This window comes from Aquarana catesbeiana, linkage group LG01 (assembly GCF_042186555.1).
Source record: "Aquarana catesbeiana isolate 2022-GZ linkage group LG01, ASM4218655v1, whole genome shotgun sequence".
NCBI lineage: Eukaryota > Metazoa > Chordata > Amphibia > Anura > Ranidae > Aquarana > Aquarana catesbeiana.
Genome location: NC_133324.1, coordinates 731,601,301 through 731,624,764, shown reverse-complemented (window position 1 = coordinate 731,624,764; position 23,464 = coordinate 731,601,301). Strand labels below are relative to the sequence as shown.

The 23,464-nt window shown below is 41.7% G+C and overlaps 1 protein-coding gene across 5 annotated transcripts in view; it reads left to right on the top strand.

Moving 5' to 3' along the window:
• The window catches only part of TTC29 (tetratricopeptide repeat domain 29), a 416,217-nt gene that overhangs the window by 50,336 nt on the left and 342,417 nt on the right, over positions 1-23,464 (top strand). The window lies entirely within an intron of this gene.

Here is a 23,464-nt window from a genome sequence, read left to right as displayed (position 1 = left end):
AGCCTTCTTAGTTCTTATCTTGGACTACAGAATGGTTATCCTTTATGTTGTAGAGCTCTAGTGGGAGTGGTTTAGTAGTTTAGCAAAAGACACTTGCACAAAGCAGTCCTGATCCTCTTCTTCTTAGGTCCCCCCCACTGATGCTCCTGGCCCCTCCCTCCTGCAAAGTGCCCTCAGAGCAAAAAGCTTGCTAGGGCGGCACTTGAGTAGTCTCACTCCCAAACCGCTGCTCCGCATGTCTATTCACACACAGAGTCGTGACCCCTCTCTCTTTTCATTTGCTCACTGGCTGTGATTGACAGCCAATGATTTTCACTGCTGTCTCAGCCAATGAGGAGGGAGATTCCGCGGAGAGTCGAGGCTGTCGTGTGCATTGCTGGATCGTGATGGGGCTGAGGTAAGTATTACGGTGGGCTGGAAGGGATGCTTCGCATAGAAGGTTTTTACCTTCATGCATAGAATGCATGAAGGTAAAAAACCTCGAGCCTTTACAACTTTAAGCAATACAAGAGAACTATAATATTTATTTTATAGGTAAACCTGCGCATTTATGATAATTTATGATATCGTAAAACGTAATATTCCTACTCGAAACATGGAAACTTAGACGGCTTTCACACCGAGCCGCCCATAGCGTTGGCGCATTTCGGGCGCTAGCGGGGGGCTTTTACCCCCTGCTAGCGGCCGAGAAAGGGTTAAAACCGCCCGCAATGCGCCGCAATGGCGGCGTTTTGCCGGCGGTTTCGCAGTGCTGCCCCATTGATTTCAATGGGGAGCAGCAGTGGTGGAGCGGTAAACACACCGCTCCTTCACCGCTCCAAAGAAGATGCTGGCAGGACTTTTTCTGATGTCCTGCCAACGCACTGCTCCAGTGTGAAAGCCTTCGGGCTTTTACACTGTAGACAATGGAGCAGCTGTTTGAGGGCGGATAAAAAAAAAAATCACAAAGAGTACCGCGCTGTCATAAAAAAAAACGTGAAAAAGCATCCAGCATCACAAAGTAAATGAAATGGTCAAAAAAAAAGGAGGGGGAGTGCAGCGCTATAAACAAATAAATACCAAGAATGTAATTGTCGACAAGATGTCCCCTCCTTTTTTTTTGTTTGAGGGCGGATTGCAGGCGCTATTTTTAACGCTATAGCGCCTGCAAAATGCCCTTGGTGTGAAAGGGGTCTTAATATGCTTGTTTGACTGTTTCTCTTTTACAGCTTAAATTCAGACAGATGGGCAGATGGTCTGTATTCTCAAAAAAACCACTAGCTGAAACCGGTGTAAGTACAGTGGATATAAGAAGTCTACACACCCCTGTTAAAATGTCAGGTTTCTGTGATGTAAAAAAATGACAAAGATACATCATTTCAGAACTTTTTCCACCTTTAATGGGACCTATAAACTATACAACTCAATTGAAAAACAAACTGAAATCTTTTATGGGGGGGGAAATAAAATAAAAAATAAAATAATGTGGTTGCATAAGTGTGCACACCCTCTTATAAATGGGGATGTAGCTGTGTTCAGAATTAAGCAATCACATTCAAACTCGTGTTAAATAGGAGTCAGTACACATCTGCCATCATTTAAAGTGCCTCTGATTAACCCCAAATAAAGTTCAGCTGTTTTAGTAGGTCTTTCCTGACGTTTTCTTAGTCACATCGTACAGCAAAAGCCACGGTCCGCAGAGAGCTTCCAAAGCTTCAGAGGGATCTCATTATTAATAGGCATCAGTCAGGAGAAGGGTACAAAAAGAATTTCCAAGGCATTAGAGATACCATGGAACACAGTGATTTGCCTTGAGGCGATTCAGTTCGCATTTGCTGTGCTTTACAAATCATTCATTCATTCATTCATAGTCATCGTTAAGTGTAGAAAATATAGCGCAACAGTGACATTACCAAGAACTGGACGTCCCTCTAAAATTTTTTAAAAGACGGGAAGAAAACTGGTCAGGGGGGCTGCTAAGAGGCCTACAGCAACATTAAAGGAGCTGCAGGAATATCTGGCAAGTACTGGCTGTGTGGTACATGTTACAAAAATCTCCCGTATTCTTCACATGTCTGGGCTATGGGGTAGAGTGGCAAGACGGAAGCCTTTTCTTATGAAGAAAAACAGCCAAGCACGGCTAAATTTTGCAAAAACACATCTGAAGTCTCCCAAAAGCATGGGGGAAAAATGTATTTTGGTCTGATGAAACCAAGGTTGAACTTATTGGCCATAATTCCAAAAGATCTATTTGGCACAAATTCAACACTGCACGTCACCAAAAGAACATCATACCCACAGTGAAGCATGGTAGTGGCAGTATCATGCTTTGTTGCTGTTTTTAGTCAGTTGGAACAGGGGCCTTAGTCAAGGTAGAGGGAATTATGAACAAATACCTGTCACAAAACCTTCAGGCTTCTGCTAGAAAGCTGAACATGAAGAGGAACTTCATCTTTCAGCATGACAACAACCCAAAGCATACATCCAAATCAACAAAGGAATGGCTTCACTAGAAGAAGATTAAAGTTTTGGAATGGCCCAGCCAGAGCCCAGACCTGAATCAGATTGAAAATCTTATCTTTATACCAATTGTACATAGTTCCAATATGTAGTATAAGATTTTAGATTTTATAATAAATTATTATTATTATTTTTTTTTTTATTTAAAAACTATTCTCTCGATAATAATTAAGACCTTTTTTTTATCTGAGGTCATCTTATATTAACCTGGTCTAAGTTGGTTTTATCCCCTCTTATACAATGTATGACGCAATCTAGTAGTAGTTGAGTAGTTAGATCCATGCTAAAATTGTTTTAGTTAAACAACTTTTAGTTTATGTTGGAACTACAACTCAATATTATTACCATATCTGTGATCTTTTCTTTTGCTGCCACCATATGTACTTATGTTTACTAATTGTTAAAATTCAATAAACAAATTTGACAAGGAAAATCTGTGGGGTGATCTGAAGAGAGCTGTGCACGGGAGATGCCCTCACATTCTGACAGAATCAAAGTGTTTTTGCAGAGTGGGCAAAAATTGCCAAGTCAAGATGTGCTATGCTGATAGACTCCTACCCACAAAGACTGAGTGCTGTAATACAATCAAAAGGTGTTTCAACAAAGTATGATTTTATGGGTGTGCAACCATATTGTTTTATTTTTTTTTACTTTTTACTTCCCTCCACCTAAAAGATTTCAGTTTGTTGTTCAACTGAGTTGTACAGTTTATAGGTCACATTAAAGGTGAAAAAAATTCTGAAATGAATTATCTTTGCCTAACTTTTACATCACAGAAACCTGACATTTTAACAGGGGTATGTAGACGTTTTATATCCGCTGTACCTCAGTTTGTCTTGATATCAATCTTTTGCTTGTTCAGAGTCAGTGGGGTAGATTTGCTAAAGGAGTAGAGGCTGCTACCTATCCTAAAATTACCTTTTAAATATTTATTCCAAAGGTAAACTTATCAGCAGACCCTATGTAATCTGTGAGTGCTTTGTTTTTATTTTGCTTTTTTATGCCAAGAGGAAACATGTTGAAAAAGAAAGGGGACAACACTATATTGCTTCCCAGTATAACTAACTGATGGTGAACAAGGAATCATACATGTTATATACAGCTGAGGAACACATGACTGAAGGACCGGCAGAGTGTAGAGGCCCTGATTATCTATACAACATTAAACACTTTGAACACTTGACCAATCCCTCCTTCCAAAATGACCAGACGACACATTTTATTTGGCGTCAAATGGCCATAGCAGCCTTTTATTACAAACCATTAAATACAACATTCACAAGAAAACAAGTTTAATGCATATAATACAGTCAATGCATAACAAATGAACGAACCTCAGCTTATGCCCGGTCTAAGGTCTTTGAAGGCCTATATGCTCACGATTAACCGGTTGTATCTGCCACCCAATCAAAGGCCCCCAGCCGCAACTACACAGGCTCAGGGACAATTAACCACATATGTACTACCAGATACAACTTAATTAATACCCTGATGTTATCAAAGTATTGCTAGGAAGGGACACCCATACCTTAGATGGGCCCAACCCACTTTTTTCCACAGTTAGGAAGGGACACCCATGCCTCAGATGGGCCCAACTCATAGTTTTCCACAGTTTGGAAGGGACACCCATACCTCAGATGGGCCCAACCCACAGTTTTCCACAGTTAGGAAGGGACACCCATATCTCAGATGGGCCCAACCCACTATTTTCCACAGTTAGGAAGGGACACTCATACCTCAGATGGACCCAACCCACTATTTTTCACCGATATTTTAACAGCACCGCCTTCAAGTACCCAATGCCTGCTGCTATGACAAGAAAATAAAAGGACCAAGAAATTGAATGGCAACATAAAACCCAAAAACCCACTACAAATACCCCAGCACCTTGAGAAAGTAGGAGGTTCCCCCAAACCAAAACAAACAAGGGAGGGAGGGTGGGAAAAAACTGTCTGATGCTGTGATGAGCTCTGACTGAGCTGTGACACAATCCCCCTGTTAGCAGAGTATTGAAATCATGCTGGAAGTTTGTTGTATGCAGTAATACGGCTTATCAATGCATGTCTTTACAGAATGGAGAAACGTGAACACAGAAACAAGGAGTATCCAAGTACATAGAGAGAGGATAGACAAACATCCTGTTATATCATAGATAACATAACTTTACACTATAATACTACAGTGCCACCTGCTGCTTAGACAGATAATGCATATGCAGTATATACTCAGTTTAAAGTGGAGGGCCACCCAGGGAAAAAAAAATTCCACCAAAAATCCTAAAAAAATTTAAAAAAACATTTGTAAAAAAAAAAAAATTTATACTTACCTAAACCCTCGTTGCTAGGCAGTCTTCCTAATCTGCCTCTTCCTATTCCGCGGCGTGTTTTTCTCCTCGGTGAGCGGCCCCGTTGTCTTCTGGGAACTGTGTGTGTTCCCAGAACACCACGGGGCCATTCACAGATCACCGCACCGCTCGCGCGTGCGCAGTAGGAAACTGACAGTGAAGCCGCAAGGCTCCACTGCCTGTTTCCGTTACCTAGGATGGCGGTGCCGGGACCCGAGAGCCGAGCTACGGGTCAGCCTTGGGCGGCCGACATTGCAGGCACCCAGGACAGGTAAGTCTACTTATTTAAAGTCAGCAGCTACAGTGTTTTTCAGCTGTCTGGAATCCCGCTTTAAAAACAACTTTTCTGTTGTACTTTTCCAACACCCCCCTCCTCTCTACCCACTACAGGACAAATTCTCTGCCTTGATCTCTTCAATCTGCTAAGCAAACTGCAGCATATCAAAATCACCCACTACAACTCCGCCTCTTCTGCAGGCCCCAGTCATGCTGGCCCTCCTCCTAGTTTCACTCAACTCCAGGCCATGTACTTTTTTAGTCTAAAACAATGAAGAAAAAAACAAACAAAATTGTAACAGCTATTCTTGCAATAGTTTAATTACAAAGGTTAAAGTTCCTCTCTGGGATATATTTTGTCACGTGTCCATGTCATTGCCTGCATGATGTGAAATTTTCCCTTTTGGATGTCCAGCAGCAGGGTTCCCTCAGAGTCCAGAAGAGGATTGATATCACAACAGGGTTGATGGTATGGGAAAATGGATCTCGGGCTCCATTGCACTGCTGTATTCACAGTCCACAGCAACTGGAACCGGCAGTGTTGAGGGACCAGGAGGAGTGTCTTAGGTGAGTATATCTGGCTTCACAAAGTAAGGGGAAAAAAGCCTAATTGGATGGGTTAATAGGATGAATTAGAGGTGGGTGGAAGGAAGGGGTGGTGAAAAAAATATTTTTAATTAGTGCTTTAACCTCCTTAGCGGTATTCCCGAGTGTGGCTCGGGGTGAATTTTCAGTACCAAAGGTAACCCTGAGCCACACTCAGGATTGCATAGCAGGATCCAGGTACAGTTACTTACCTTGTCCCCAGGATCTTGCGATGTCTCCCTACTGTGTGTGCGAGCTGTGTCTTCGCTCGATGTATCACAGCACCGGACTCTGTTGCACGACGCCCAATTCAAAAAGTTAAAAACACACAATACACACAGTACACTGTAATCTTACAGATTACATTACTGTATCAAATTATTTCACATCCCTTTTGTCCCTAGTGGTTTGTCCAGTGCCCTGCATGCAGTTTTATATTATAAATACTGTTCTTTCTGCCTGGAAACTGGAGATTGTCCATAGCAACCAAAACCGTCCATTTACATCAAAACCGGTTTTAGACCAGCTAGAAAACAGCGATAATAAATTAGAATCACTTGCAGAATTGAGCGATAGTGATTTGTGGGGAAATCCGTCATCAAACACTGAAAGTAATGAGAGCAACAATTCTGCAACTGAGCAAATTTCAGTGTTTTTGATTTGATTGCAAAACGAAGAAACGACCAAACTTTCACCACACACCATCCGTGTAGTGATGACAACCAACCCAGTGCCGCTCCTCTGAATAAATGAGGCTACTGCCGTAACCAAAAATCAGCATACAAAAAATGTTTCCCAAGGAGAGTCAAAAGAAAGAAGACCTCCCACGGAAAAAAGACAGCAACTATGGCTGTAGTGGGCAGAAATGAGAGGATAATAATAAAATTCAACTTATATTTTATTGGGTATCAAAACTACAACAATTAAAAAAATTTCTCAGCAAATATGGGCTATATTAAACTGGTCTTGCTGGACATCAAAAAGATGGCACATCAAAAATGCATCAAAGCATGTGGTGCACCAAATACACAAATACACAGACAAACAACAAACAATAAACATACACATAACAAAAACGGACCGGACGCCTATATTATCACAGATGCATAGAGAACCTGCAGGCAAATCACCAATGATAGAGATATAAATAATTCAATTGATAAATACAAAGGGAAACTATGCATGCGTGGTCCCCAGGGGTGTGGAAAATCTATAGAAATAATTCTACCATATAATAAAGTGCCTGTCTGACTAGATAACGGGTATTTGACATAGTCTCTAAGTTTAGCCGGCAATTAATTCCTCTTGTGTTGTCCTATATGAATGCATCATTAAAAGTTGCATGCGTATGCGAGGGACATATCATCAAAAGTAAAAATTCCTGGAAATAATGATGCAGCTGAAATAAAGTCCGAACAGGAGACTAGATTCATATATGAAGCGGTAAATAGTAAGGTGCTTACTGACAGCTGCCAGATAATGTGTCCTTGATCAAGGTAAAGTGAATAGTGCAAATACTGGTTTCCTTTTACCATCATTTAAACATTGTTGTCATTAGCCCTATATCAGTCACATAAGGCTATCCTAGAATCTGAATCAGCCCCTGGGCCATACAGTTCGTATATAGCAATAGAGTCTGTAAATAGACAAGAGCCTATATGGTTGATGGTTTTCTACGTTACCGCCTCCTTTCGTTATGCAGGGATACTGGCCGGCATTTCTCGTGTTTCCAGTAAATAGGGCAACTCTGCCGCGTCCTCGTCCACCGAAGGGGGATCGATATGATGTACCATGCGGGGTGTTTTCAAGTCTCGGCCACACTGCAGCAGTGTAGTCAGACAGGTAACAGCTCAGTATGTGTAAGCTGAATACTTAGTTCACGTTTCTCCACTTCCCATTTGGATTGGGGGATCACTCTGACGGCGTCTCCGGGCCGTAGTTATGTCGACACGTTTCGCACCGTCATGTCACATAGCTTCAACTGGACGTGAAGGGGGGAGGGACACACCTCTCCCTTTTATTACATCGAGGTGTAGTCGCCCCTCCTTGGACTAATTTCTTCACAAATAAACTGACAGGGACAAGCTAAACAGAAGCCCACAGACCTATTCTGTGTATTTGTTGTCAGACTATGCCTTCCAAATAAAAAAAACAACGTTGATACAACTTGATAGTCCGTTACTGAGATACATAGAGGACGGCATTAAGACAGTAAGCCATCACCTTCACCATCACACCAGATTAAATCAACATGAAAATAAAAAAAATATCATTTGAAGATAATGACTATGAAAATCAAAATAAACAAACAAATGATTAGAACATAAAGGGGAATGGGGGAGGGAGGGAAGAAAAAGAAAGAAAGGAAAACAGGAAAAAAGGAAGGAAAGAGCATGAGATGGGGAGGGAGAAGGGGCACTAGACAATAGTAGCACAAGACATATAGTGGGAAGGAGGTTATTGGGAGAAAGAAGGGAAAAGGGACCATACTTTGACAGCCGGATTTCATTAATCCAAAAATGGCATATTAAGTTCGGTGTTCATACCCAGGGGAGCGAGGGACTTCAAAGTGTATATCCACCACTTTTCCTTTTGCAGTAGAATACGATTGAAGTCCCCCCTCCTTGCTGGTAACTTTAGGACATAAATCCCCTTTACCTTAAGCCTGTCAGTTTTGCCCTGATGGTACTGAACAAAATGTTTGGCTACCGGTCTTTCTTCCTTTTTCTCCTTCTTCTCTAAAACTCTCTCCTTCTCCCTCCTAATGTCCCTCAGGTGCTCCCCTATCCTTACCTTAAGGGCTCTATTAGTCTTGCCAATATATATTTTAGGACAGGGACAGGTGATCATATAGACCACCCTAGTAGTGGAGCAGTTAATCAGGTCCCTGATTTCATACTCCTTTTGTCCCATAGCGTCCATAAATACATTAGTCCTATCAACGAAGGGGCACACCTGACACTTGGTGCATGGGAACATTCCCCTACATCGTGGATGCACAGACAGCCAGGAGGAGTCTTGCTGTCTAGTGAACTCTGAACGTATGAGGATGTCCTGCAAGTTCTTTGACCTACGCACCACCATTTTTGGTCCATCACCCACAATTCTTGCCAGGCCCTTATTGTTCATTAAGATACTCCAGTGTCTCTCTAGGATTTTGCGTACGGAGCCCCAGTGGGCACCGTATGCAGTGATCAGCCTTACAGGGCCTGGTTCCATCGTTTTTGTTGTTTTTAAACTGTGCTCCATGAGGAGCAAGCTTTCTCTGCTTCGTGCAGCAGCCCTACATCTAGCATTCGGGATCTGTCTGTGAGAATATCCCCATTCACGGAATCTCACATACAGGTCTCTAGATTCCCTCTGTAAATCAGTAATAGCGGAGCAATTACGCTTTATCCTCATGAACTGCCCAGTGGGAATGCCATCCTTTTGCCAGGGAGGATGATGATTGTCCACCTGCAAAAGAGTGTTTGCTGCCGTCTCCTTACGATAAGTACACGTACTGATCTTCCCATTCTCCAATCTTATCAACAAGTCAAGAAATGATCATTGAAACCGGTCATATGTGTAAGTTAAGCGTATATTGCACTAGTTGGCGTTAAGTTGATCAATAAACCCATGGAGAGTGGCAACATCACCTGTCCAAATGACCAGCATGTCATCAATGTACCTCAGCCACGTGTGTACGTGGCCGAGGTACATTGGAAGACAGAATACATCTTCCTCCTCCCAGCTACCCATATGGAGGCAAGAGTACGCAGGCGCCCACGCCGCCCCCATCAAGGTACCCTTAATCTGTTGGTAAAAACGTGAAGCAAATTGAAAAAAGTTGTTGGTAAGGGCAAACTGCAAAAGTTCAAACAAAAATTCGTTTTGAGGACCGAACTGTGGATAACTTTTGTCTAGGAAGCCTTTGACTGCTGCAATTCCATATTCATGCAGAATTGAAGTATATAATGATTCAACGTCAGTGCTGACCAACCATGCCCCCCCCCTCCTATATCCAAGTCTGAGATTTTTGCCAGCACATGGCGCGTGTCCTGCACTTATGACTTAAGATTAAGAAGAATCAAGATATCTCCCAATCCTATCTAGGGGACCACGAATCGCAGAGACGACTGGCCTTCCCGGTGGCTTTTCAAGGGATTTCTGCACCTTGGGGATGCAGTAGAAGATGGGGACATTAAAGTCATCCACGAACAAATGTTCATATTCTCGTTTCGTCAAAAGTCCAGCCTCCACTGCATCATCCAATTTGCCATTCAGTTCCCGCACCACCCTAGGAAAGGGATTGCTATCAAGTCTGCGATACGTATTTGTGTCCCCCAGGAGACGCTTTACTTCAGCCTCATAAATTATACCGTTCATTAGGACGACATTTCCACCCTTGTCGCTTCTTATTATAATGTGCTTTGCCTCTATGAGTTCCTTTGAAGCTTGACGTTCTACCTGAGTTTTTTTTTGAGCTTGAGTTTTTGATTTGATTACATTATTGAATAATATTATTAATATTATATTATTATTGTTATAATTATTTATAGTTAATTATTATATTATAATTTATGATTTTTGTGTTTCAAACTTTATCATACCCAGGATGTCTACTAGACTCTTGTTTGGACAGATTTAAGTGTGTTACTCCTAACAATTACAGGCTTACAATATAAAACGCCAAATTTCCATGCAAAACATTGTACCACTTTGAGCATCAAAAATCTGAAATAATCATACCGCCAGGGAGGTTAACGTCTTCCTGCCTGCGCTATAGCCGAAAGATGTCTACAGCTAGGGCTCATATTGCCTGGAGGGCGTCTATGGTCATGCTCCTGTGATCATGCTGCCCGCATGCCACATGTGCCGCACATCGGCAGGGATCTTTGATCACAGATCAGGGTAAAGAGCCAATCACAGCGGCTCTTTACCATGTGACAAGCTGTGTCCGATCACAACTGATCATGGTGTAAACAGGATTTGCTGGTTATCGGCAGTGCTTACCTCACGCTGACAGCACGTGCGGAGAGGAAAACCGATAACTGGCAAAATCCACACAGGGAGCATTTACACTGATAATCAGTGCAGCCCCAGCAGTGCCCACAAGTGCTGCCAATCTGTACCCATTAGTACTGCCAATCAGTGCTGCCAATCAGTGCCCATTAGCGATGCTTGTCAGTGCTGCCTGTCAGTGCCCACCAGTGAAGCCTATCAGTGCCACCTATCAGTGATTTAAAAAATTTTGTTTGGTACAATGTTCCATGACCGGGCAATTATCATTCAAAGTGCGACAGCAATGAAAGCTGAAAAAATTGGCCTTGGCAGGAAGGGGGTGAAGTGCCCAGTAGGCAAGTGGTTAAATAAGAAAATATGGCGGCCTTGTAAACAAGGTATGGATTATGACTGATTGTCAGTCACTTAAGAGGTGGTTAGGTTCCCTTATTGCTGTTCTTCATCTCCACAGTAACATTTTACAAAGCAGAATGTGAGCATTGTTTTGGAAATTGTGATTAAAATAATGATTTTTTTTGGACAATGCACTGTATTTACATGTTAACATTAATACAATGTTAAAGAACATTGTATAATTTTCTAACTCTAATGCCATGTACACACGATAGGATTTTCCGATGGAAAATGTGTGATAGGACCTTGTTGTCAGAAATTCCAACCGTGTGTAGGCTCCATCACACATTTTCCATAGGAATTTCCGACACACAAAGTTTGAGAGCTTGCTATAAAATTTTCCGACAACAAAATCCGTTGTCGGAAATTCCGATCGTGTGTACACAAATCCGAGGCACAAAGTGCCAGGCATGCTCAGAATAAATTAAGAAACGAAAGCTATTGGCTACTGCCCCGTTTATAGTCCTGACGTACGTGTTTTCTGCCACCGTGTTCAAAACGATCAGATTTTTGTGTGACTGTGTGTAGGCAAGACAAGTTTGAGTCAACATCCGTCGGAAAAAATCCATGGATTTTGTTGTCGGAATGTCCAATCAATGTCCAATCGTGTGTACAGGGCATTACTGTGTACAAATCCTATAAGTGGATGGCTGCAGTGTAAGGTAACATCTTAGTTGCATCCATTCCTGATACTACTGTCAACACCAAACTTCCAGCACCAAACTTCCAGCACTGGAAGAGCTGCAGGTTGTACACTGAAGTTTCCTGCCTTTTACCCTCTCTTTCCTCTGCTCTTGTCCATCATGAAATTGTATTTTTTACACAGAATACAAGGCATTCTATATATGAACAAACGCAGATCCTATTGTTTACCGTTTTACTGAATGCCTTCTAGTGTTTGAATAGACTACAAGGCATTTTGTGAATGGACAGCAGGAGAGAAAAGGGAGGGTAAATGACAGGATCCTTAACTGTATGAGACCCACAACACTCAGCCTGAGCAGGGGAAGTTTGGTGCTGACAGCTGTATTTAACAAGATTTTTACCATCCACACCTAGGAGAACCATCATTTGAGGTATATTGTTTGTGCAAAGGCCAAAAAGTTTTTTCCTGGGGTTCCACTTTAAGATATGGCTGTTCACAAAAAATTTGGTAAATGATACTTCTATTATAACACTTTTTAATAAAAAGTGGAGGCAGTGACAAACTGTTTGCTTTGTCCCAAGATCTCTGTAGATGGTGACTACAGCAATGAAATTAAATGACGCTTGCTTCTTAGAAGGAAAGCTGTGACAAGTTTTGACAAGACAACAATGATAAGTGATTTTACATTGTCAACAAAAAGTCATATTGTCAGAGCTACGATATTCCCAGTACTAAGATACTATAGTTAGAGGTTGGTTGTAAAGCTAAGCTCTTTGAAAATTCACACTTTTGAACTTTAGTGGTGGTGAAAGGTTTTGAGAGTTCTTGGGATTAAAGTATATTTCAGTTAATAATCAGGGCTGCTCACTGCCAGGACTGACACAAACTAAAAATAGTTTGGACAAGTAATGCAAAGACAGAATGAATTTCAGAGAACAAATACTCACAGGGGTTGATTTACTAAAACTGGAGAGTGCAAAATCTGGCGAACCTCTGCATAGAAACCAATCAGCGTTCAGTTTTTTTTTTGCCAAAGCTTAATTGAACAAGCTGAAGTTAGAAGCTACCATGCACAGCTGCACCAAATTCTGCACTCTCCAGTTTTAGTGCATTAACCCCAGAGTGCCTAAAATAAAAGGAGGGGAACTAAACATTTTAGTTTTGGCTGGAGTCTCACTATATAGTGTAGCTGACCTGACTTAAAATATTTGTGACATGATAAAAGCGTTAAAGTGCAGGCACCTTTCAATTCATTTCTGCAGAATCCCCTTGGGTTCAAGATCCATACTGTATGTCATCCTCAATTTCTGTCTGAGCCATAATTAAATCCCACCCTCAAAGGCTAATCCCCATCCCTGTTGTTGAACTGACCAATCCCAGAACCTTCTCAATCTCCTGTAAGTCTACCGACATATCATCTCTTCTAGCCCCCATTGCCTGATACATATTCGTACAACATCAGTTAACCACTTCAGCCCTGGAAGGATTTACCCCCTTAATGACTAGACCATTTTTTTGCGATACAGCACTGCGTCGCTTTAACTGACAATTTCGAAGTCGTGCGACGCTGTACCTAAACAAGATTGATGTCCTTTTTTCTCACAAATAGTGCTTTCTTTTGGTGGTATTTGATCACTTCTGCGGTTTTTATTTTTTGCGCTATAAAATTAAAAACGCAACACTTTTGCCCCTATTTATCATGAGCTGAACTTAAAGATCTACGACTTTTTCTATGTACACAAAAGGCTTATTTGTCTCAAATATTGTTCACAAATCTGTCTAAATCTGTGTTAGTGAGCACTTCTCCTTTGCCGAGATAATCCATCCACCTCACAGGTGTGGCATATCCAGATCCTGATTAGACAGCATGATTATTGCACAGGTGTGCCTTAGGCTGGCCACAATAAAAGGCCACTCTAAAATGTGCAGTTTTACTGTATTGGGGGGTCGTCCGAAAACCAGTCAGTATCTGGTGTGACCACCATTTGCCTCACGCAGTGCAGCACATCTCCTTCACATAGAGTAGATTAGGTTGATGATTGTGGCCTGTGGAATGTTGGTCCATTCCTCTTCAATGGCTGTGTGAAATTCGTATACGCCGATCCAGAGCATCCCAAACATGCTCAACGGGGGACATGTCCGGTGAGTATGCTGGCCATGCAAGAACTGGGATGTTTTCAGCTTCCAGGAATTGTGTACAGATCTTTGCAACATGCATTATCATGCTGCAACATCAGGTGATGGTCGTGGATGAATGGCAGAACAATAGGCCTCAGGATCTCGTCACGGTATCTCTGTGCATTTAAAATGCCATCAATAAAATACACCTGTGTTCGTTATCCATAGCATACCCCTGCCCATACCATAACCCCATCATCACCATGGGCCACTCGATCCACAACATTGAGATCAACAAACCGCTCACCCACACGACGCCATACATGCTGTCTGCTGTCTGTCCTGTACAGTGAAATCCTGGATTCATCCGTAAAGAGAATACCCCTCCAAAAGTGCCAGACACCATCGAATGTGAGAATTTGCCCACTCAAGTCAGTTACGATGACGAAGTGCAGTCAGGTCGAGACCCCATTGAGGACGACGAGCATGCAGATGAGCTTCCCTGAGATGCTTTCTGACAGTTTATGCAGAAAGTCTTTGGTTATGCAAACCGATTGTTGCAACAGCTGTCCAGGTGGCTGGTCTCAGACTATCTTGGAGATGAAGATGCTGGATGTGGAGGTCCTGGGCTGGTGTGGTAATACGTGGTCTGCAGTTGTGAGGCCGGTTGGATGTACTGCCAAATTCTCTGAAACGCCTTTGGAGACGGCTTATGGTAGAGAAATTAACATTCAATTCAAGGGCAACAGCTCTGGTGGATATTCCTGCAGTCAGCATGCCAATTGCACGCTTCCTCAAAACTTGCGACATTTGTGGCATTGTGCTGTGTGGTAAAACTGCACATTTTAGAGTGGCCTTTTATTGTGGCCAGACTAAGGCATACCTGTGCAATAATCATGCTGTCTAATCAGCATCTCGATATGCAACACCTGTGAAGTGGATGGATTATCTTGGCAAAGGAGAAGTGCTCACTAACACAGATTTAGAAAGATTTGTGAACAATATTTGAGAGAAATAAGCCTTTTGCGTACATAGAAAATGTTGTAGATCTTTAATTTTTTACTTTTTGCTTTAATAAATATCCCCAAAAAAATTTAAAAAAAAAGTCTTCATCAGTTTAAGCCAATATGTTTTCTTCTACATATTTTTGTACAAAAATCGCTATAAGCATATATTGATTGGTTTGCGCAAAAGTTATAGCATCTACAAAATAGGAGATATATTTTTTATTACATTTTTATTAATATTTTTTTTTAATTACTAGTAATAGCGGTGATCAGCAATTTTTAGCGGGACTACGACATTGCGGCAGACAGATCGGACACTTTTGACACAAAATAGCCACTGATAACTGTATAAATGACATTGGCAGGAAAGAGGTTAACACTAGGGGGCAATCAAGGGGTTAAGTGTTTCCTAGGGAGGTGTTTCTAACTGTGGGGTGGAGTGGACTGACAGGAAGTACAGAGAGATCGCAGTTCCTGATCACTAGGAACAGATGATCTCTCTCTATCCCCTGTGAGAATGGGGATCTGTTTGTTTACATTGACAGATTCTGTCTCTCCGTTCTGTCTCTCTGTGGAGCAATCATGGGTGACCAGCGGCCGGCGGCCTCCAATAAAGGCACAGCCGTATCGTTACGGCGATTTGCACAGCCGTGCCATTCTGCCGCAGTATAACTGCGGCAGCTGGTCGGCAAGCAGTTAAAGTGGTAGTAAAGGCCAACTATAATTATTCCTAAACACATCCCTTCCCCCTCCCCTTACCTATACTACAAAGCCTGTATAAAAAAGATCTGTGTACATTCCCTTTTGTAATCTGTCACATGATGCAGCAGCACCAACTTCCCTGTATAAGGGAGTGTTTGATAAGGGTTGTGAATTCCAGGAGCCATGATGCCATTCATAGGCTACCTTTACCCCCCCCGGTGTCAGTGCTCCCTCCTCTACCCTGCAGCAGTTGCTCTCTGACATAGGGGAGCTGGAGCTGCTGGATCATGTGACCGGACAGGATTAAATAAAAGGTGCCTTATCTTCCACTTTAAGTAATAAGGTACACAAATAAAATGTTGTCTGACTTTTTAATTGTTCTTTTAGTTAAAGTGGATGTAAACCCGATTCATGAAAGCTGACCTGGGCACATACATCTGCAGTGTTTTCTTATCTCTCTTCAAAGCCCTAAATCCCATGGCTTTCTCCTTCTCCTTTCCTCTGTTATCAGCATGACAACTTCTGACAAATTCTCCGTCAACTGTGATAAAATCAGCCTGCATTTTGTGTCAGGGTGGGTGCTATAATAAGATGTGAAAGGGGTGTGTGCCTTTCCTCCAATCAGCTGCCTCAGTGTATGGCAAGAATACGCACCCACAGGTAAATCAGGAAGAGAAAATCTCCAACACGATGTGCACTTTCTGCAGTCATTGGAGTGCGGGGCCCGGTGGAGGAGACATGGGGTCACACACCTGCGGCACATTTTTACCACTGGAAAACTGAGCCCTTTTCCTGCATTAAGGGAGCAATTTCGCCCCCAACAGTCAATGCTTTTTTACTATATGCAGCTGCAACATGCGGTTGCGGCACAGTCTAGCAGTACCATGTGGATTCTGTCTCCGACCCTCGTATTCCACTATATGGCTGAGTTGTCCCAGCTTAAAGGCTTTATATTCAGATGCTACTCCATGATTCTCCATGTATACCTATACGGATTCCCCCTAGGAGCGGCAAGTAAGTGGGAGAGGGATGTAGGTACTTTTGAGGAAGAACAGTGGGAGGAGGCTCTGCAGGTATCACGTACCAGGTGCTGGAGGTCAATGGAGAGAGGGCTTCCTTTGCAGCTAAGTTCAAGACTCCCCTGATGGTCGTCTGTGAAGTTGCTTGCAGAAAGCTCAGGAATGCTGCTGTTGTGATGAACAGAGTCTGCAGGCAGGTGGTACCTGTGAGGTGACACAGGTCTGTAAAGTCACTGATATAATAGAAGTAGTCAACACAAGCCGAAATCAGAACCAGGTTTAAAGCAGAGCAGACGAAGTCAGGTGGAAGCCGGGTCAAACACGAGAAGCAGGCAGAGGGTATCCGTGAGACGAGCCGGGGTCAGGAACTGGAGATAGGCAGACAGGTCGGGAACAAGCCGGGTCAGAAACTAGGGAACACAGGAGCAAGGAATCACAGGAACACAGGTAACAAGCTGAGATCAGTCAGCAACTTCAAGCACTGATAAACTTCCTTATAAAGGCCCATGTGATGTGCTGCTGGGGACGCTGGGTCCTAGAGCCCTTCTCCTTTTAGTGCCTTGACAGATGCTGGGTCCGAAAGACCTTCTCCCGCTGTCAGCACCCTGACAGCAGGTGGTACAAATCTGCTCCCTGAATGTAGCTCAACGTCTGTCCCAGTTGTACATAACCCTTAGAGTTCATTTCACACCTGCTAGATTGTTTAGGATGGGAGTGAGATTGGACTCAAATTGCCCTAGATGCCTGAGAGACCATGAGGATCTAATCCATCTGTTATTATTATTATTATTATACAGGATTTATATAGCGCCAACAGTTTACGCAGCGCTTTACAATATATGATACATAAGATAAGATACACAAGTTACACATGTTCTGGACAGGGGTCCTGTCCACCATTAGTAGAGTCTTCCAGGTTACTATACCAACAGACCCGAAACCATGTGTATTGGGGATAGTGGATGACATCCCCATGGATGACAATCCAAAACAAGCCATAGCTAGAGCCCTGTTTCAAGCCCGTAAGTTAATCCTTAGACATTGGAAGGTGGCTGACCCTCCAACGTTGAAGGAATGGATTGTTCAGATGGGAGACACTATACATTTAGAGAAATACAGTGCCTTGCAAAAGTATTCACCCCCCCCCCCTTGGTATTTTTCGTGTTTTGTTGCCTCACAACCTGGAATTAACATGGATTGTTTGAGGATTTGCATCATTTAATTTACAGAACATGCCCACAACTTTGAAGACTTTTTTTTTATTGTGAAGCAAACAACAAATAGGACAAAATAACAGAAAAAGTCAATGTGCATAACTGTTCACCCCCCCTAAAGTCAATACTTTGTAGAGCCACCCTTTGCGGCTATCACAGCTCCAAGTCACTTTGGATAAGCCTCTATGAGCTTGCCACATCTTACCACTGGGATTTTTGCCCATTCCTCCTTGCAAAACTGCTCCAGCTCCTTCAAGTTGGATGGTTTGCGCTTGTGAACAGCAATCTTTAATTCTGTGTGTAATCACTGGTACCCAAAAAAATGCACCCTCCTTGAGTCCCCACCACTGCTCTCAGGAAAAGTGTCTACTACACCACTTAGTGTGATTCAAAATGTGAATTTATATGAAAATAATATAAACCAAAGCTGCCACTTTAAATGTGAATAAAAATAATCTATACTAATTTGCTAGTCCCAGAAAATTAATATAAGTGGCGCTATTGATAGTGATATAACATGCCCCAATATTCAAAGTGTACAATCAGTGTTATGTGCTGATGTAAACGACACTTATGTATATCACTCTAATCTGTGAATAAACACCTTCAAAAGGAGTCCAAAAATCAGTGATATAACATAACCCAGTGTTCAAAATATAAATGTACTAAAACAATGTAAATGACACTTATGTGTATCACTTCTGAATCAAAAAATCTTTCAAAAGTCCATCATATATGAAAAAATTAATAGAAATATATAGAAATGCATCCGTAGAAATGTCCATAGGAGAAAACACCGTGAAGAAGTGTGCAAATTGCTGAAAATGTCCACCAAATCAAACGTGCCAGTGATTCCTCTCCCTCTGAATTCAACACTCACCGAATGAATATGCCTCACACTCTCGTGTTTTGGCAAAAGCGCATAAAACACTGTACACTCAAGATCCACGTTCTATCCGATCCAGTGTCATTTCATTCCATATGTAAATAAAAATGTGCACATAGTGTGATACCGTAAAACACAACATTTATTAAACTGTGTAACCTTCAATCATTGCACTCACATTACAAACTTGTAAAATCAAGCCAAAAATAGCACAGCAATCCAACTTTTCAATATTCCTATGTGAACTCCCAGCACCAATGTAAACACGGTCGCGGCGGACCCAAGATCAGCGGAAACCGGCTCTCACCCCACCCGCTGACTCTCGTCTGAATCGCGCAAGGATCCTCCGCTCATGCACGGAAATGAGATGCAGCGTCTCCTCCATCACTCTCTGCTACTGTTTGGATGCCGTACAGCCACGCCCCGACATGTTTCGTCATACCAGACTTAATCATGAGTAGCAGAGAGTGACGGAGGAGACGCTGCATCTCATTTCCGTGCATGAGCGGAGGATCCTTGCGCGATTCAGACGAGAGTCAGCGGGTGGGGTGAGAGCCGGTTTCCCCTGATCTTGGGTCCGCTGCGACCGTGTTTACATTGGTGCTGGGAGTTCACATAGGAATATTGAAAAGTTGGATTGCTGTGCTGTTTTTGGCTTGATTTTACAAGTTTGTAATGTGAGTGCAATGATTGAAGGTTACACAGTTTAATAAATGTTGTGTTTTACGGTATCACACTATGTGCACATTTTTATTTACATATGGAATGAAATGACACTGGATCGGATAGAACGTGGATCTTGAGTGTACAGTGTTTTATGCGCTTTTGCCAAAACACGAGAGTGTGAGGCATATTCATTCGGTGAGTGTTGAATTCAGAGGGAGAGGAATCACTGGCACGTTTGATTTGGTGGACATTTTCAGCAATTTGCACACTTCTTCACGGTGTTTTCTCCTATGGACATTTCTATGGATGCATTTCTATATATTTCTATTAATTTTTTCATATATGATGGACTTTTGAAAGATTTTTTGACTTAGAAGTGATACACATAAGCGTCATTTACATTGTTTTAGTACATTTATATTTTGAACACTGGGTTATGTTATATCACTGATTTTTGGACTCCTTTTGAAGGTGTTTATTCACAGATTAGAGTGATATACATAAGTGTCATTTACATCAGCACATAACACTGATTGTACACTTTGAATATTGGGGCATGTTATATCACTATCAATAGTGCCGCTTATATTAATTGTCTGGGACTAGCAAATTAGTATAGATTAATCTTTAATTCTGACCACAGATTTTCTATTGGATTGAGGTCTGGGCTTTGACTAGGCCATTCCAAAACATTTACTTGTTTCCCCTTAAACCACTCAAGTGTTGCTTTAGCAGTGTGTTTGAGGTCATTGTCCTGCTGAAAGGTGAACCTCCATCCTAGCCTCAGATCACACACAGAGTGGTACAGGTTTTGCTCAAGATTATCCCTGCATTTAGCACCATCCATTTTTCCCTCAACTCTGACCAGTTTCCCAGTCCCAACTGCTGATAAACATCCCCACAGCATGATGCTGCCACCACCATGTTTCACTGTGTGGATGGTGTTCTTTGGGTGATGTGATGTGTTGGGTTTGCACCAGACATAGCATTTTCTTTGATGGCCAAAAAGTTCAATTTTAGTCTCATCAGACCAGAGCACCTTCCTCCATACATTTTGGGAGTCTCCCACATGCCTTTTCGCAAACTCAAAATATGCCATTTAATGGCTTTCTTCTGGCCACGCTGCCATAAAGCCCAACTCTATGGAGCATGCGGCTTATTGTCGTCCTATGTACAGATACTCCAGTCTCTGCTGTGGAACTCTGCAGCTCCTCCAGGGTTACCTTAGGTCTCTGTGATTAATGCCCTCCTTGCCCGGTCCATGAGTTTTGGTGTGCGGCCATCTCTATGCAGGTTTGCTGTTGTGCCATGTTCTTTCTATTTAGTTATGATAGATGTGATGGTGCTCCTAGGGATCATCAAAGATTTGGTTATTTTTTATAACCTAACCCTGACTTGTACTTCTCAACAACATTGTTCCTTACTTGTTTGGAGAGTTTCTTGGTCTTCATGGCAGTGTTTGGTTATTGGTGCCTCTTGCTTAGGTGTTGCAGCCTCTGGGGGCCTTTCAAAAAGGTGTGTATATGTAATGACAGATAATGTGACTTGCACACAGGTGGACATAATTTCACTAATTATGTGACTTCTGAAGGTAATTGGTTGCACCAGAGCTTTTTATGGGCTTCATAACAAAGGGGGTGATTACATACGCACATGTCAATTATCATTTTTTTATTTCTGAAAAATAGTTTTATGTATCTATTTTTCTAATTTTACATCACCAACTTAACTAAAAAAAAACATTGAACTAAAGGCTGTAATGTAACAAAATAGGTAAAAAGCCAAGGGGGTGAATACTTTTGCAAGGCACTGTATATCTTCCAACATAGGGGATGCCCTGGGAAGTTCGATAAACTGTGGTCACCTTGGCTAGATACCCCAGGCCTCTCCCCTATAGACCTTATACTGGATAGACTGTTGATCTAATCAATCTTATCGGGTTAACTGTGGGCGCCTTTTAAGGGAGGAGAAAACCTTTGTACAGTAGGGCTCAGAATTTCAAGTTTTACTGCATACAGGTGGAGCATGGGATCGGCGCTACCCATATCACATACTGTTGTGTAGTGAATGCTGTTTGTGTTAACCGAGCTAACGTATTCTCTGTAATCAGAATCTATGACAGATGCTACTGTTCATTTGTGAGATGTACTGTTTTTATTGTTTTATATATATATATATATATATATATATCACCATATGCAGGGTGAGGTGCACTAAACGATCTTGGCTGTGCTAGCAATCTGGTGCCTCCCACAGACCGATATGTAGAAACGATGAGTCAGGATTGCTGCACAAGAAATTTATTTCTATAAAGAATTATAAAGACATCGAACTGATACCAGATGCAGCTGGCTGCGATGTTTTGGGCTTTCACAGATAACGCCCTTTCTCACAATCGTATGTCTGCAACTGGTTACATACATCACATGGTATATATATACACACAAATTCATTAACTATATTTGATTAAGCTGGAATTAATTACCCCACATTTAGTAACAGGTTTTTTTAACTAATCATTTCTCCTCATTTTATGTGGTTGGAACAATCAAATGTCAACATGTACTATTGCTTCTTCACCAAAAAAAGGGTAAAAAAAACAAAAAGGGGGAGGGTGGGGACAGGAAAAAGTAAAAAAAAGGCAATAACTAAAAAGCTTTTTCATAAAGAAGACATTCCTCCTGGAAAAAGCTTTCTCTTCACAGTATCTATAAAAAACAACAAAATAATGATAATAATGAAATGTAACAATGAACACGGAGTGTCACCTTTTCACAATAATATCTAAATGAAAATTACGATGATCAAAATCAGTATTTAACCCTTTAAGCTGTACCGTGTCCAAACGGTTAATCCAGTAAACTTCACTTTTTCAAAACAAGCTCTCTATCACCTCCTCGTCTATTCATGGGTATACCATCAATGACCATATATCTTAATTGGGACACTGTGTGTTTTTGTTTTGTAAAATGTCAGGATAATGGAAGTTTATCCTGTTTGTCCCGATTCGAGTACTTATGCCTTGCGATTCTATCTTTTACTTTCTGGGTTGTTTCTCCCACATAAATTAAACCACATGGGCATTTGATAATGTATATAACATAAGATGACTGACATGTAAAATAATCTTTAATGTTAATATTATAGCCTTTATGTGGGTGGCAAAAACTCTTCCTCTTTATTATACTGATACATTGGGCACATGATAGACAAGGGTAGGACCCATAATTAGGGGGACCTAAGAATGTAGTGCGAGCAATGGGTGTACTGTATTGGTCTGATTTGACCAATCTATCACGTAACGTTCTACCCCTACGATGTGATGGTAAGGGGGGTGGTAAAATTCAGGATTGGTGGGATAATTTTTATTTAATATTGACCAATGTTTTCTAATTATATTATTAATTTTGTTAGAGAATGGATGGAACTGTGAGATGAAAGGCAGTCTATCGGTTACATTCTTTTCTCTATTTTGATCCAAGTTGATACGTTCCTGCTGAACTATATCATCTGGATATCCTCTTTGACATAATCTGTCTTCCATCTCACTCAGCTGTTTCTCTCTTTCACCTGTCTGAATTCCAATCCTAGATACACGTTTCAATTGGCTTTTCGGTATGGATTTAAATACCCCCGGAGGGTGAAAGCTGGAATAATGTAATAGCTGGTTTTGATCCGTGGATTTTCTATACAGGTCAACCATTATGTGGTCGTCCTGTATACGCAAAATGTCTAGGAAAGGAACCGCTGTATCCGAAGTGAACATATTAAATTTCAAACCAGGAATTAGATTATTCAAATAAAAATCGAAAAGATACAATGAATCATGGTCGCCCACCCATATGCCAATCACATCGTCTATAAATCTGAACCATGTGATACAGTTGTCTGTATATAATTTACAGTGATAAATGAACGCTTCTTCAAGCATACTCATAAAAGCATTGGCATATGGGGGGGTGACATTCAAACCCATCGCTGTGCCCGTACGTTGCAAGTAGTACACATCTTTAAAAAGGAAGGAATTATCTTCCAATACTATGGTGAGCAACTCCAAAAGGAATGTAATTTGTCTGTCATCATATAATTTAAATGAATATAGCAA